At 51.6% G+C, this 16,581-nt stretch overlaps 1 protein-coding gene across 1 annotated transcript in view; it reads left to right on the top strand.

Annotated features, from left to right (window-relative positions):
• Window positions 1-15,518: 15,518 nt before the first annotated feature.
• MGMT (O-6-methylguanine-DNA methyltransferase) overlaps window positions 15,519-16,581 on the top strand; it is a 273,767-nt gene continuing 272,704 nt past the window's right edge. Inside the window, exon 1 of the mRNA XM_076009699.1 lies at window positions 15,519-15,593. The gene's annotated coding sequence lies outside the window, so the exon portion shown is untranslated. The remainder of the gene's footprint in view (window positions 15,594-16,581) is intronic.

Raw genomic sequence — 16,581 nt, 5'->3', positions numbered from 1 at the left:
CCCGACACGCGTTGCAACACAGAGGAATCCGGAAGACACCACGCTCGCTGCAACAAGCCAGGCACGCCGAGACAAATGCCGCGTGAGCCCACTCGTGTGAGTGAGGTGCCCGGGGCAGTCAAACTCACAGACTCGGACAGTAGAGCGAGAGTTGCCAGGGGCCGCGGGCCGCGTGGATGAGGAGTTATTGTGTGTTTTTTTTTTTTTTTTTTTTACCAAGGACAGAGTTTCAGTTTTGCAAGCTGGAAAGTTTCTGGAGGCAGAGGGTGGTGATGGTTGCACGGCAGTGTGAACGTGCTTAGTGTCACTGAAATGCACGCTAAATTTCATGTCATGTATATTTTACTACAATTTTAAAAACTAAAAGAAAGGAGGGGGGAAGGAGATTTTTAAGGAATAGTTGAAAGAGTTGGGCACAAGATGAGGGGTCCTCAACAGGTTTGGAGAAGGAGGGACCTACGGTGGCCCTTCGGCCCAAGCCACTCTAGCTCCCAGGGGTCTGTGGCCTCCTGTCCAGTTAGTTCAGAGCTGCACGCTGGAGGTTTCCTTCCCGTTGCTCTAAGTGCATCTCACCGTCTTTCCTTAGATCCACCCCTACATTTTGGACGCTGGTCGCTGTCCATGGCACTCATGGCCTCCTCCCCAGGCAGTAAGTCGTCCCTCATTCACTCCACCGACTTGTCATTACGACATGCGTGCACAGATAACTCTGAACGTCTTTCCCTTGTGCCAGCCTGAAATGCTCACGTTTGTCATCTCCTCCTTGCCAGCCAAATGAAAGTTGATTTTTTTCCCCAGAGTGCACAGTGCATGAACAAAGGGAGGAGGTGGGCAGCAAACAAGGCGGCGTCTCCTCCTCCTCGTTCCGCTCAAGTCTGCTTTGGCGTCGCTGCGCCACGCAGGTGCTCGCCTGGCGGCAGGGAGAGCAGGGGGACGTGAGGGGAGGGAGCGGCAGTGCCGGCTGGCGCACGTGGGCTCTCACTCGGAGATAACGGGCAGCCAGCGTGTGTGTCTTAGGAGGGCGACTCCACACATTTCCATAACTGAATGGCAGCTCCCATTTTAAGACTATGTGTCAACTTGGCTATTTTTATACAGTTTTTGGCATTCAGGGACCACAACTCCTTTAGGGGGCAGTCTGTGGAATGGACTGGGCCCTCTGCTTCTTTGGAAAGAAAAGAGGACTCATTTCTGAGGCTGGGATTGTGATAATAATCCAGATGCTAACAGCTGTGCACTCGTGACTGAGTGACAGTTGGGCACGCTGTTTCAGGCACGGTGCACTCACCCTACGACCTCTCGCCCTATGACCTCTCACCCTCCGGACAGCTCCACGGGAGGCATGACCCCCATTTTACAGATGAGGAGACCGAAGCTAACCAAGACTAAGGGGTGCCCAGATATTTGGTTAAACATTATTCCGGGTGTGTCTGTGAGGGTGTTTCCGGGTGAGAGACAGTTGAATCAGTAGACCGAGTCAGGCAGACTGCCCTCTGCAAGGGGAGTGGGCCTCTCCAATCCACTGGAGGCCTGAGTAGGGAAAAAAGCCTCAGTAAGAGAGAATTCTTTCTCTCTGCCTGGCTGTCCTTGGGCGGGGACATAGGTCTCCTGCTTTCAAACTGAGATTCGGACTAGACCTGCACCATCTGCCCTCCTGGTCCTCAGGCCCGTGGACTGAAACTAGGAGCTTACACCATCACCTCTTCGGGGTCTACCTATGGCCAGCGACAGACCTTGGGACTTCTCAGCCCCGTGATCACGAGAGCCAATTCCTTATAATAAGACATGCATCTTATTATATATGTCTTATTTTACATATACTCACGGACCACCTAGCCACGTTTCGGTCGAGGACAGAGCGAGTGTACCACAGTGATCCATAAGATTATGATGGAACCGAAAAAAATCCTGTTGCCTAGTGACATCAGAGCGGTCATAACATCCCAGCTCAATTACTTAATGTTTTTGATGAGTTTAGTGTATTCTAACTGCCCAGTGTTTGTAAGTCTACAGCAGCGTAAGGTAGCGTCCTAGGCCCCCACGTTCACTCCCCACTCACCCAGAGCAGCGTCCTGCAAGCTCGTGCATGGTCAAGTGTCCTGTACAGGTGTATCTAGTTTACCTTTCATACTGTATTTTTACTGTCCCTTTCCTATGTTTAGATACACACATAATTACCATTGTGTTCAATTGCCTGCAGTATTCGATATGGTAGTATGCTGTGCAGGTTTGTAGCCTGGGAGCAAGAGACCATACTGTACAGCTTAGGTGCAGATGCCCTCAAACTACGGCCTGCAGGCTACATGTGGGTGTTTTTGCCCGTTTGTTTTTTTACTTCAAAATAAGATATGTGCAGTGTGCACAGGAATTTGTTCGTAGTTTTTTTTTTAAAACTATAGTCCGGCCCTCCAACCGTCTGAGGGGACAGTGAACTGGCCCCCTGTTTAAAAATTTTGAGGACCCTTGCTTAGGTTTGTTGGAGGCTGCACCCTCTAGGTTTGGGTAAGTGCACTCCGTGATGTTTGCACAAGCATGCCATCACCTAATGGTGCATTTCTTAGAGCACATCCCCATTGTTACTCAATGCATGACTGCATACGCACACATATGTATTTGATATATTTTGTTATAAGGTGTGTCGGTGTGTGTGTGTGTGTGTGTGTGTGTGTGTGTATCTCATAACAGAACCAACAGGGTACATATATTGTCTCTGTTTCTTGGAGGACCCAGACTAATAACGTGGCGCAATTGGCGGCGTTTTGTGCTGTTGCTGGCATTAATTCTCTGGCTATCATAATGTATGGAATTTTGATTGAGAGAAAGCGCATGATGCTCTCTGTGACCGCGTCCTAGCGCATTTTAAACCGGGGATCTGCTCGCGCCCACGTCACCCTGGGCGCTGTGCGGCGCATGTGCGCTGCCCGGGGACTTCCATGCGCCTGGTCAAGGTGGTGTCAGGCTGGCAAAGCAGAATCGTTGCTATTTGACTTTCAACTGTGAAATTTTGCAGTAATATTATGAGCTGCTCCCCTTAACAATTGTCTGGCTTACAAACTCCCGGGAAGGTGAGAATGATTTAGAGTTTATGGGGAGTGCCGCAGGTTAATCATGAGAACCGGGCTGCTGTGAAGGCCGGTGGGGCATTGACAGATCGTGTTCCCTTCTCCCTTTCTGATTTTCCTTATTTTCAGCCTGACATTTTTTTTTAATAGATTTGCTTTGAGTTTTTGCACATTTACAAAATCCATTTGAGAACTTGATGGTTAGAAAATGGAAATGATTTTACGGTCGGGAAAGATTGTCCACAGACTCCTGAAAAAGCAGGGGTTACTGCTTAATTCTGTGTCCATAAAGAGCCGCAAAGCGCTCATATTAATAAGCTTGCCCAGTTTAAGAAGAATTAGATGAAGTCAAAACACACGATTCATAGGTGGAAAGCACCAGTGTTTCTCTGCCGTTATCAGCAGCTTAGAGGCATCTTCCCGAGGCTAAGTGGCAGCTTTCGGTCTGCACTGCAGTTGTGGACAGTTGGGGACCGGCTAGTTCCAATGAAAATGCTTCCATTGCATGGTGGAGCTGTCATTTTCAGATGAAGTCCTGATTTCCAAAAATATTTTAGAAAATGAATAATAAGTTAGCAAAGGCCAATAATTACTGTATTGCTTGCTATATCTGCAATATACATATTTTTTTAGCCCACAGATTTGGGGAGAAAAGCTTTCTGTAAAAAGTACCCATTATCTGAGGCCTTTCCTCTGAAGATTTAAATTCCTTGTTAACTGGAATGAGTTGGCTGTTGTCCCCGTCACACTCTGTGCTTTGCAGAGCCAGCCCCGTCCTGGGCTAGCTACATGGGTGACCAGCTCTCGCAGCGAGAAACCCTAGACTTATATCCCACAACCTTCTCTGGCTCAAGAACCTGCACTGGCTCACTACTAACCACGGCAGACATCCCTCCCCAGCATCCCTACTTTCATTCTAGGCTGATTGTTCCACCCCTCCACTCCTTCCTGAGTCCCAGCCTCGCTCCCTCTCCGCTCCAAGTGGAGTCCCGGCTCCCGAGGAAGCCTTCCTGGACCATCCCAGCCTGTGGAGTTTAATCCTCAGTTCAGCTGTAGCATTAGCCCTGAATTGTTTCACCGGTTCATTCGTTTGTTCATTTGTCCAGCGAATGTTTATTCAGCACCTTCTCGTTGCAGAAATAATTGCATGACAGTGTAACGTTGCAGAGAGAGGCTTGCACTTTGCACCAAGGGTTGGAGCAGCGCAGAGCAGCTGGGATGCTGGTGGCATTTCACAAGGACCTGGCACTCAGAGGAAGGGCAGGTTCCGTGAGGTGCAAACTGTGCCTCTGCACACCGGGCCTGGAGGTCAGGAGAGAGGTGAGCACTGGCTTCTGGAGTTATTACGAGAAAAATATATGATGGATGTGAAAGCATTTTGAACAACATTAAAGCAGTACGTAAGGGTTATGAGATTCTGCAACGAGTGCTGAGTAATCCTTTCCAAAGGAAGCCAATAATTTCAGCCCCTGCTGTGGCGAGGGGGTTATTGTGGCACAGACATTCCCACTCACATTGTCACGTTCAACTGCAAACCGTCCAGATAAGTTGGGTGTTATGGTCCCACTTTACAGACAGTAACACTGAGGCTTTGCGTGGGTAAGAAACGTGCAGGCAAAACCAGGAGACAGTGGAGGTAAGTGAACGCTTGTGCCTCCAGCTCCATCTCTGGAGCCCCCTCCCAGGGTACTGTGCTGCCATTTTCGTCTTCTCGTGCCCTGCCACCAAAACAGGACGAGGAACGTAATCATTTGAAGGTTATTTTTGGCTCCATCACAAACGCAAGTTGAAGTCTGTTGGCAGAGTTTGGCTCAGAGGAAGCCACAGCTCATCAGTTCCAGTCACTGAACAAAGAATTCGGGGACAGCCTGAAAAGGCTGGATGTGGCTGATGACCCTGGGCGGGAGGAAGGGGGGAACACGCCTAGAGAAACTGGCATTCGATTGCCAATGAAAGCATCTTTAAAAACCTTATTACCAAAATTTCTATTGAATTAGACATTCAAATAATTTTACTGACTGCTTAAGGATTATTCTGCTTAAGAAAGAAATCCAAAGTGGATGCATGAACATTTTACGAAAGTGCAATCATTAAACTGCATCAGATTATGTGACAATTATTTTCATTTCTCTGCTATTGAAAGTTTGGGGATAAAATTTTTTAAGAAACGGTTCAAAATAAACTCCGTTTCCAAAACGAGATTTATAAATGCCATGCCGGTACGTGTGCACTTTGCAGTGTTTAGGGGATCATCGAGATTTCCGGGGTCGTCCTTTAAAAGTGTCGCATTTGTCGAAACCACACGTTTAGCGTCTCTGTGGGTTGAGGGCCCCCTCATCTTTCTTCATTTTCCCTGCTCTCTTGTCTTCCTGCTGAGTTTCCATCAGCCCGGCTGGTGCAGGAACCCCAGCCCACTTCTCCCGTACCCAGGTGTGGCCATCTCCCTCCCCAAGCCACTCCTCCCCTCGTGCACCAAACTCCTTGGCGTCCACCAAACTTCTCAACGGCTTCTCAGCGCACCGTCCAGCGCTGAGCATGCTCCCTTTATTGTTCACAGCAATGCCAGGGTTAGAGAACAATTAATGAAGTCAGCTTACTGGCATCATTTCTGAAATATTTTCTGTTGCCGAGAATCTTTGCGGCAGAACTACAAAAGTGCAAACACGGACCTTTTCCCAATAAGCCACAGAACCAGCGCTGGCCTTTTGATAAATGCTTTCTGGTGGTTGTCTTTAAGGGGCTAATCTTTCAAGCTTACAGAGAGAGAGGGAGAGAAAGGGAGAGAGGAAGAGAGAGAAAGGAGAGAGAGAGAGAGATCTCCAATTTTTCAGGTAGTTAATGACTTAAATGGAAGAAAATACATAATTTGGTAAAAAAAAAAATGTTTTTGTGAATATTAAGCCATGCATGCTTGGTCCTGGTACAAAGTCAAGCCCCTCCCCACTTGGATTAGTAGCTGAGGTATTTTCGTTTGGAAGATTAGACTATTTTTGAATTCTACTTATTATACTAAATTGAACACCATATTATGAAATCCATTTCAACTTTTATGGACATCCCTGCCTCCTCCAGGGGCTTCTTTAGGCATTTGGTTTATTGGGAAAGAGTCATTTATTCCCTGCAACGATGCCCACGGTGCTGGCACATTACAGCAAAGAAAATAAGCCACAAAATTCAAGTTCTTAATGCAGAAAAAGTATCAACTTACATGATTTTTTAAAATAATGGAGAATGTTAGAATATGACATCCTGGGGAAAGATAGAAGACTCTTGCATATCTAATCAAAATGTTATCATCCCCGTAACATATTCATAATATGACCTTTGTTAGCTGCTTCGTAGTAAAGAAATCCCTTCAAAAAGGCAAAAGTTTCAAGCAGGGCATTACAGGCTGGAAGAAATTCGCGGAAAAGAAATTGCATTTCCAACCAGCGAGCCTCAGCACGCCGGCTGCACCGGGGAGATTGCTATGACCCTCTTGCCGTTGTCTTAAACTGTCAAAGTTTGACTCCTTTTGGATTTTTGAACAATTCAAAAAGGATCCTTTCATAAACAGTTTCATAAACTACGACATATCTAATTCCTCGGCTTTGAACACTGAGCCGAGTGCAGCACAGGGAGCCTACTGAGAATTTCTCCCGAAGCCATAAAGCAATCTAGGAGGTAAGTTACCACGCTGTTGACACAGGGAATGGAAATGGAAATTCTCTAGTAGTCTCTGCTATCCCCAGCCATACGCTCTGCTTTGCCTGATGCTTGTTGATTGGTGCAGTATATCTTGATGTTAGTATCCCATTTCAGAAATGTTCTGACATTATCTATTTGGAAGTTTGAAACATAGTATAAAACTCCCAATGCATTTGAGCACACGTTTCAACACAGCAATCACAATACCCATTTCCACTGATGCAAGATGCAGGTTTGAACCAAATTCCAATAGACTTCATTCCTAAGTCGATAGAAATCTGAAAATCTTTTTGTGGCTAACAAGGTTAGGAGAGGCTGGCTCCTTTTCTCCCGAACATCACCTCATCCTGTTATCAGCTCTCCCTGGCGCTCCGCAACCGGGGGGCTTTGGCTGTAGAATATGTATGAAGGAACAAATGATCAGGAAAAATGAGGTGGAAAACATTTTTTCAGATAGCAGAACTGAGAGGAAATGAAACAATGAGGATTTGAAAAATGCAATTTAATACAGGTTTAACCATTAAAAATGATTGCGGGTCTCTGAAAGAGAACAGAAATAAAATGTCTGGACTGTGTTTACTCTTTAAAAGATTCAGGCTTGATTCACAAATGGTGAGGCACATTGAAGCAAAATTGACCTTTTACATTACTAGAATCTAGAGATTTTATTCACCCAGAAGCCTGCTGTACTTTGGAATTAGCCCGTGGACTCACTAGCATGGGATGGCCAGAAAAAACTGCAAGACTGATGATACCAAAACACCTTTAAGTACATATTTAGGCTTCTCCCAATTTAATTTCATCACACAAGCATAGGTAGATGCCAAAGTGAATGCTCAGTGACTATTTCTAGCTTGTGAATAATCAAGTTATATTTTCCCAATCATTGACATTCTCAAGTGCCGCAAATAAATATCAGATTTGCAAGATGCAACACATTCAGGGAAACCGTATCTACTGTATCCTTCTAAGAAAGACAAGTTTTTAAATCAGCAGTCAACTCTGCAGTCTTTGGAGTTGGTTTAAACTAAGTCAGCAACTCTGATTCTTTTATTTGAAGAACAAATAGCAGGATAAGGTTCCTAAGCCCTAGAAATATACCATCATAACTTGCCACCAAAAGATTTCAAATTCCTCAATTCAAAAATGCTAACACAGTCTTTTCTGTCTGTCTCTCCTTGTGGTTACCTCCCTTCCTTCCTCCCTCTTCTCCCTCTCCTCTGTCCTCTTTCCCTCCCTTCCCTAATCCTGTATTCTAGGGTACTGGGAATATTCTTAGGAATATTGACACTTTGGGATTAATAACTTCATGCAAGTTCTGGCTCTGCTATTTCATTGCTGAGTAGCCTTGGACAAGTCACTTGACCTCTTTGATCCTCACTTCCCTTACCTAAAATGGGTGTAGTGATACTCAGCTCACAAAGCTGTGAGCTTTTAACACATTAACCGCCCTGTGAGTTGTATTTAACTCACATCAGTTTTGAGCCCGGGGCCTTGCGAGGCACATGTAACTCAAGTCTCCGCACCTTGGGAGTTGCATGAACTATTTTTCAAGTTGCACGGAACTCATGCACAGAAAACAATAGACAGTCATAAATTTTTCATTCCTAATTTGAAAGGATCATTTTATTTCACAGTTTTTATTCTATTATTGCAATAAAACACCGTGGCCCCAAGGAAAATTTTCTTTTCTCGAGTGGCAGTCAGTGTGTTCAAAGGATAAGACGTGCAAAACCACGCAGCATGGTGTCTGGCACACAGGGGACTCTTGTGCCGCTCAAGACTCCTGGTCACAAATGACAGAAACCCGGCTCAAACTGTTTATTCAAACAACACAATTTATTGCCACTAAGAAACAAGAAGCCCGGGGGTGGCTACTTTCATATTTGGCCACATCCAGGGGCTGAACAATGGGTTTTTGGCTCTGTTTATTGTCCCCTCCCTGCAAAGATGACCATGACAGCCCAGAGCCACCCAGCCCTTGCTTTGTGCCCTGGCAGAAGGCTCCTCTCCGCAGTAACTGTGCATTCACCCAGGAGAGAACTCAGATCGGACTTCGACCACCACCGAAGGGAGATTTGCCACACACAGAGATGGTAGACCTCGGGAAGGGAAAGCCCATGAGCCGGTTCTCATTCTCCGACTGGTTCCACACGCGGGCGTCAAGGATTCTAATACTTACCGCTGTGTAATTGTGGGAGGTTACTCAACCACTCTGTTTCTTCCTTTATAAAACTGTGATAATGAAATTGCGCACCTTGTATGGTGGATGTGAGGACTCAGGCTAGCCCAGGGTCTGCCACTTAATAAGCCATCAGTAATTTTCAAACACAGTCATGCATTGATTAACGATGGGGATATGTTCCAAGGAATGAGCTGTCACTCAGTCTCCTGGTCGTGTGGACATCACAGCGCACGTGCTACGGTGCACATAGCCCACTGCACACCCAGGCTGCAGGCTGTGGCCTATGTGTTACTCTAGGCTGCAAACACGTGCAGCATGCGACTCCACGGAATCTCCAGTGCATGTGCTAACTAAGATTACTCTCCAAGACAAAGAACTGAGGCACAGATTTGGCAATGCTGTTGTTCGGCCATCGGGTAGAGGCGACCCTCGGAGAGAGTCCAGGGCTGGTACCAAGTTGTCTTACTGTCCAGCCTCTTGGAATAGGTCCCTTTGTCAACAGGCTCTGGAAAGCTCCACTGCAAAGAGTCACATCCATCTGGGCACTTGCTTACTGGCCAAAGATCACCTCTACTGCCTCAGCAGAGATGGACGTACAGGAAGCAGGGGGACCCCCGTCCCAGGGCCCCACCAAGCCTCCCCCTCCCTGATCCACACACAGCTGGTGGACGAACAGTTGTGAAGACTGAAGAGACAGCATGTGAGTGTGCAGTGCTCAGCACACAGCGCCCAGGGCCTGGCACACCCTGTGACCAGGTAGGGGACACACCTGGTGGCCCCTTCCTCATGATCTCACGATTATCCTGCCCTTAGCACCCCCTCCCCTTCCTTCCCTTGTCAGACCTGCTCTCCTGGCCACGGTGGGTGCATGTGACTCTCTGGCTGGATGGTCCAGAGTTTGTCGTAGTCATTCATGAGGGACCAATCGGAGCCCTTCCCTGGGATTTTTTCCAGTGGGAGCTGGAGGAGAGCATTGGTTTCAACTCTGCAGACACAAGGTGAAGGAATGCAACCCTGAGATAATAGGTGGAAGAGCCTGCCTGGCGAGGGAGAAGGTGAGAGGAGGTCCCGCAGAGGGCTGAGAGAGAGAGAGCTGAGCGCAGCCTCTGCTGTGCCCGGTCCCCCTTCCTCACTTCCCTGGGCTGTGCTAGTGAAGGCCTTGGGGTTGGCTGCTTGGGCTGGGCCCTCACCTGCCTGCTAAGCCACTGCAGAGGCCACACTCCAGTGCCAAGCTCTGCCCCCCCCAGCCCGGCCCTGTCATGCCCACTTCCCCCACTGCTGTCCAGGGGTCTCCTGGACCAAGAAGGGCTTCGTTCCCAGCTGCTGGTCAGACAGACAGGGGGTGGGGGGGATCATTCCTGGGTCGCAGTTTCCGTCCTGACTGCCCAGGTTGAGCGGGGTCATCTCCAGCTAACGGACAGATGATCCACCACCCGCGCCACCCTCACCGCCAGTCTTGTGCTCCCGGGCTCATCGTTCTCCTTCACTCGCCTCCTGGCACTTCCAACCAACGGCTTGATGCACTGGGGCTAGACGGAGGACGTTCCCCTCGGAGGGAATGCTACCGCTTTTCCTCTCTAAATCCCTATTCTGATGGCTGAGACAGAACACTTGGTGCGGCTGTTTTTCCTGTCGTAATTCTCATTTGTAGTTTCCCAGCCAGAAGCGAGTGACAGCAGATCACAATCTCAGCATCAAAAGCCCCATGTCTCTTGCTTTAATTTCCTACTCGGGGAAACACAGGCACTTCTGGTTCGTCCCAGTAGGGTGGGGGAGGAGGCCGCTTCCCCCTGGCAGCCCAGGTGCACGCTCCCCAGCTCTTCACACCACTTAAAAGATTCTGCCCAAACTGCCAACGACGTGTGACAAACAGAGCCCTTCCCGAAAATGGATCAAAAACACTTTGTAATGAGTGTAGGAGCCAGTTTAAAAAGGGCCCACAGAATCCCCCTTCCTGAGTAGCGGACACTCGCGTAGCCAGGCTGGGAGGGCCTCCCGGAGTGAACCCATTTGCTCACGCAGCTCTGCAAGCCAGCGTGTGCAAACACATGCATCCGAAGAGTTAAGTTTTACTCATTTGTTTACATATGCCACACACCCTCCCTGGACATTCAGTTATGTCAAGGTGGCACATCTTGAACGGAAGAGCTATATAAGGTTCGGGATGATCTTTGTCCAGTAATTACCGCACAACTGGCTCCAGATTCCGCAGATCACAGCGGTTCCCGGCCTGGGCAGTGTTTCTCCTCCCTGAGACCGATGCATTCGTTTTATCGGTCAGGCCTTTCCTTGCAGGACCCCTCCAGCCCCTGCAGATACCCTGGCCACACCATGTGCCTGCTCCGTGCGGGGCCACCCACTGCACTGGGCCTGGCACACAGGGGCTCTTGAGAAGGGCTTGTTGAGGGAGCCTTGCCACAGTGGGGGGCCTACTTACACCCCCAACGCCCCCAGTGCATATCCGGGGGAGAAGCTCACTGCTCCACACTGCGCACTATTTCCTTATCTGTGCATCCGCAACTGTGAGCTCCCCGGGGGCCTGCAGCAGTCCCATTAAATGCAGCTCCAGGCCCGGCATCCGCCAGGCTGGCAAAAGGAGATCTCAGTAAAAGTCTTTTGAAAGGGAGTCTTTGGGCTTGTTTCCTTAGGCAGATCCCTTCTCCCTGCCCTTCTTGACCCAAGAACAGCACAAAGAGGTTCCAGATCTTAATAGAAGCTCCCAGGGGCTGCTGGGCAGAAGGATTTTCTGCCTGCTTGGGGGAATGCAAGAGCTAAGGAGCCCTTCCTGGGACTGCACCACGCTCAGCCTCTATGTGAGGGCAGGGCCTGCAGCCCCTCCGCCCCGCCCTCTCTCCTGCCCGCGTGGAGATTACACTCCCTGCTGCAATCACACCATGGTGGCTCTGGCCATGCTGACAACTAGTGTTGGACAGGAGAGTCATCAGGCAACTGGCAGCCACCGCCAGTGCTGATGGGCTGGGCCCCCAACTCCCCATTTCAGCCTCCTTCCTCCAAACGCTCCGGGCTTCCACGGCTCCCGGCCTTACCCAGGTCCCACGCTGACTCTGGCTCTTGGCTCCAACATTTGCTGGAACTCAGCTGGAGCTGAGAAAATCAATTGTGCTAATCAGCGAAGCCCTCCACTGGAGATGCTATCCTAAAAGCAAACCATATGTAAAACACTTAGAGTGGGGAGCTCTGTAATGTTTCTTTTGTTACACGACCATTGCACATTTGTCCAGAGTTCGGGGCTTTCAAACCACATAAGGTTTTATGTGATCGCTATAAAATCCCTTCATTTCCCAAAGGTAGGGTAGTAAGGATTAAGTTTGACTACTGAAGACAGCTTTGTTGTAAACGGTCTCTAATGTCACAAAAGTAGCTTGGAAAGAGAGGCTTATTAAACAAATTTCTTGGGTTGCAAATCATTAGAAGCAATCACATGTCGCGTTCATTTGCTTAACCTGAAAGGTATCCATTGGATGTTTAAAGAAACTATGCAAATTAACATTGTTCCCAGTGCCCACAAGAAAGCTGGCTGATCTTAAAGGAAACCCAGGGAGCCCCTTGAAGAAGCCGGGCTGAAGTCGTACACAGCTTCTTATGGTTTTCCCACCTCTTCTGTAAAAACTTATCATGGGATGCTGTGTCTGGAGAAGAATGGGCTATGATTTGCTAATCCGAAAATGGGAAACCCCAAAGGAATCTTGCTCATCTAGTCTAGTGCTGGCACCCAACAAACAGAGAAGCCAGGCGGTTGCTCAGTGAGGGGCAGGGTGGGACCTCATCCCAAATCTCCTGATCCTGTGTTCCTTACTCCTCAGCACACCAGGCCCCCTTTCTGCTCTGGAGCAATCCTGTGTCCCACGTGGGTGTGGATGACAGCAACGCGACAAGGCAAAGAGGAATGCTTGATGAAAAAAATTGGGTTTTTGAGATTATCATGCAGAAGGGGAGAACTTGCACTAGCAAGCTTAGGGAGTGTGGACTTTAGCTCTTCTCACTGGAGAGCCCGAGATGTCATATTCTTGAATCCTGGTCTTTGGCAGAGCCTGTCCTTGGTGGGGCTGGTGGCCTTTTTCCTTCTGCCTCTCTTGGCTCCCGGTTCTGCAGCCCTGGCACAGTCCTTACCGCTGAAGTAAGCTGCAGCCCCTCCAGTCCTTACCAGGCCTGCCAGGGCCACATGTCTCCCGGACGCCAGCACTCGCCACTCTCTCTTGCTCACACCCCTACCGAATCCTCCTAAAGGGCCATTGGATCACATCGGCCTTTCCTTCCTGGGGTTGGGAATTAGATGCTAAGACTGGCTAGTCTCTTTTCCTTAATAGCTTAGGAATTCATATTAGAATACTATTCAGAGGAAACAAAAGTAGGATCCATGCATTAACTGTAAAAAGCAATTCACAGTACACTTGCTAGGATACCAGTAGACACTCTGATTCGATTTTGGTGTTACTTTCTCGTTTTAGCTCCGTTAGGATCCCAGTTCTAATGGGGCCCTGACAGTAACAGCTGTAAGAGGCCAGGTGTGTGGCATTTTCCTTAGCAGTTAGTAGTTTCTGGGTACCCCTGTGCACACATATAAGGGTGACATATATATATGTGTGTGTATACACACACACACACACACACACACACACACAAAGTGCATTCTTACAGTGTCCTTTACAGAAGATGAAATTGAGGATTAGAGAAGTCAGGATTAGTTTCTTAAAGTCTCCCAGTGTGCTAATAGAAAAGACCAGAACCAGTGGCCAACATGTTTCATCTCCTCTTCTATCTTAGCTTAAATGTTCATGGCCACTCGGAACACAGTGCGGAGAAGGATTCTGAGGCTGTGTCCAGGCTCAGTGGATAAAAAGCACCTTGATGTTACCACTATCGTGTACCCAGGGCCTACTTCGTTTTCCACGAGAAACCATTTCAAACTCGTCTCTGCCAAGGCATGGTCCAGGGTGGACACCTTCAGAGGATCGATGAGGCCACCCGCGGGAGTCACTGGGCTCATCGCAAAGCAAGCCCCGCTCCAGTTCTCAAACCTTTATTACCATGTGAACATGCTGGATCCCAGAAGTCTCAGATTCCAAGGTATGAGCATTTGGCCAAATCCCAAGGGGGGCACAATGCCAGAAGGCAAAGAGCTCTTTCCATCACGAAAACAATCTAGGCACATGTAGCGTGGTGGCTTAGACCTGCCCTGGGCCTGGGTGAGACCCCTGAAACTGCGAAGGGGTGACACTGCTCCGGGGTCATTCGTTTCCTAGTGCTGCCACAACAAAGCACCACGAACTTAGTGGCTTAAAACGACAGACATTTATGGTTTCACAGTTCTAGAGGCCAGAAGTGTGAAATCAAGGTGTGGGCAGGGCCATGCTCCCTCCAAGGCTCTAGGGACCACATCTGGCCCAGCTACTGCGGCCCCAGGCGCTCCTGGCTTGCAGGCCCGTCACTCCCATCCTGCTCCCGCCATGGGGTCTTCCCTGTGCCCGCCCTCACGCGGCCCGGCTTAGAGGACGCTGGTGCTACAACAGGGGCCCACTAGTTACCGGTCTCATTTTAACCCGTCACCTCTGTAAGGCCTGTCCCAGTAAGCGCACACGTGGGTTCGGGGTTAGGGCGCTGACGTGTCTTTTTGGTGGACAGAATTCACCCCATGAGAAGAGCACCTGCGTCAGGCCTGGAGGCGGCCAGCCGTGGTGACGCAGGGGGCACAGGGGCGACACCAGAGGCTGACCCCTCCGCCCTTACGGCCCGGGGTCCCTGGCACGCAGGAGCAGCCCCAGGCTGGGCCCAGGCGCAGAGTGGCTCCAGCTCGGGATCCCACTCTCTGGGCGCCGTCTGCAGACCCGTTTGGGGCACACCTATGTGCTATCCCGGTGTCGTGAAAGGGGACAGGGCTGACGTTTGGTAAACTGAGGCACAGAGCCCGACGCGGGGGCGAGGACACTGCGGCCTGGCTTATACCACCCGCGGGACACCCAGGTTGCAGGGCGAATGGCGAGGCTGCGCAGAGCGGCCCAGCCCCGGCGCCGCGCACTGGGCATGCTCCAGCCTCGCCCCCGCGCGCTCCCGGTTCCCGCACGTCCCCGGCAGGGAAACCGCTCTAGGCCCGCCCCGCGTTGCCCCGGCCCCGCCCCTGTGACTTACGCTGCCCGCGCGCCCGGCTCCCCCGGCCCCGCCTCCGGCCCCGCCTCCGACCCCGCCCCGCGCTGCCCCGGCGCTGGCCTCGCCCGGCCCCGCGCGCCAGGCCCCGCCCCCGGCCCCGCCCCGCGCTGCCCCGGCGCTGGCCTCGCCCGGCCCCGCCCCCGGCCCCGCCCCCGCGCGCCCGGCCCCGCCCCCGTCCCCGTCCCCGCGCCCCTCGCTGTCCTAGCGCAGAGCTCACAGGCCCCTGCCCCGCCCCCGCGCGCCCGGCCCCGTCCCCGGCCCCGCCCCCGCGCCTCTCGCTTGCCCCCGCCCCCGGCCCCGCCCCCGAATCCCGGCCCCGCCCCCGTGCCCCACGCTGCCCCGGCGCTGGGCTCGCCCGGCCCCGCCCCCGCACCGCAGGCCCCGCCCCCTCGTCCGGCCCCGCCCCCAGCGCCGGCCAAGCCGGCGGCGCGCGCTCCCGGAGCACCGCACGCTCCCGCGCCGCAGGTCCTCGCGGTCCGCTCGTCCGCTCCGTGGTGAGTGTCTGGGTTGCCCCCACCCGGCAGTGCCTGGGGAGAGCGGGCGGCTGCAGCCGGGCAGCCCCGGCCCCGCGCAGTTGTGCGGGCGCCCTCCCCTCACCGTCGGGGCCGGGGCGCCCTGACCCCGCCGACCCGGCCGGGCTCCACGTGCGCCCAGGTGCGCCCAGGTGCGCCCAGGTTCTGGGCACAGTTGCCCTGCGGTGCTGTGGCCCGCCTGGGCCGGGGGTCCAGGCCCACCCCCTCCACCTGCGCTGCCCCTGCCCTTCCCTGCGCAGCCGTCGCTCCCTCCTGTTCCAGAAGCTTCGGGCGCCCTGCGCCTGCCCTTAGCGAACGCGTCCTGCAGAATCCCGGGTTTCCTTCTGCTGGAGACCAGGTTCCGGGGTTCTCGCCACCATAGCCCGTGCGTGCACCGTGCCGCCCGACCGCGCCCATGAACTCTTAGAGTGACCAGGTGCAGCTCCAGGGCCAAGTCGCTGATAACGGAGCAGAGACGCTCTGAACTGTGTTCCTCACTGGTTGGGTTCCTCACTTCCTGAAGCCTCAGGGTGGCCTTTGCTTTCAGGTGCCTCAGCCAGGGTGGCTTTCTGGCCCCGAAGCGCATTTTGTGTAGACGTGCACCACCTGTGCTTGATTGAGCCGTCACCAGACGGGGGCTTGGCCCAGGGAGGGGTCACCGCAGCTGTTTGCAGCAGAAAGAGCTAGGAATGGGACTGGTTATTTACATATAAACCCTAGAGTATCCACTAACTGAGACCCTCTTCTTCGCCCCATCCCTGGAGGAATGATGAGGAGGTGGCTTTGTTACTTTCATGGGTCTCTCAATGGCTAAAACACTCAAGAAGATGAGAAAGACTGTTTTAAAAACTTAGCACACTGGGGGCAGGGGCAGAAAGTGTGAAGGAAACCATGTCAAGGGCCCAGCCTGCCTGGTAGTTAACGTCATGTAACTCGGGGCACCGTCAGGGTATTGGCAGGACCAGAGCCT

The sequence above is a fragment of the Microcebus murinus genome, chromosome 14 (genome assembly GCF_040939455.1).
Source record: "Microcebus murinus isolate Inina chromosome 14, M.murinus_Inina_mat1.0, whole genome shotgun sequence".
Taxonomy (NCBI): domain Eukaryota; kingdom Metazoa; phylum Chordata; class Mammalia; order Primates; family Cheirogaleidae; genus Microcebus; species Microcebus murinus.
The sequence above is the reverse complement of the archived record's forward strand: the minus strand, read 5'-3'. Positions and strand labels throughout refer to the sequence as shown.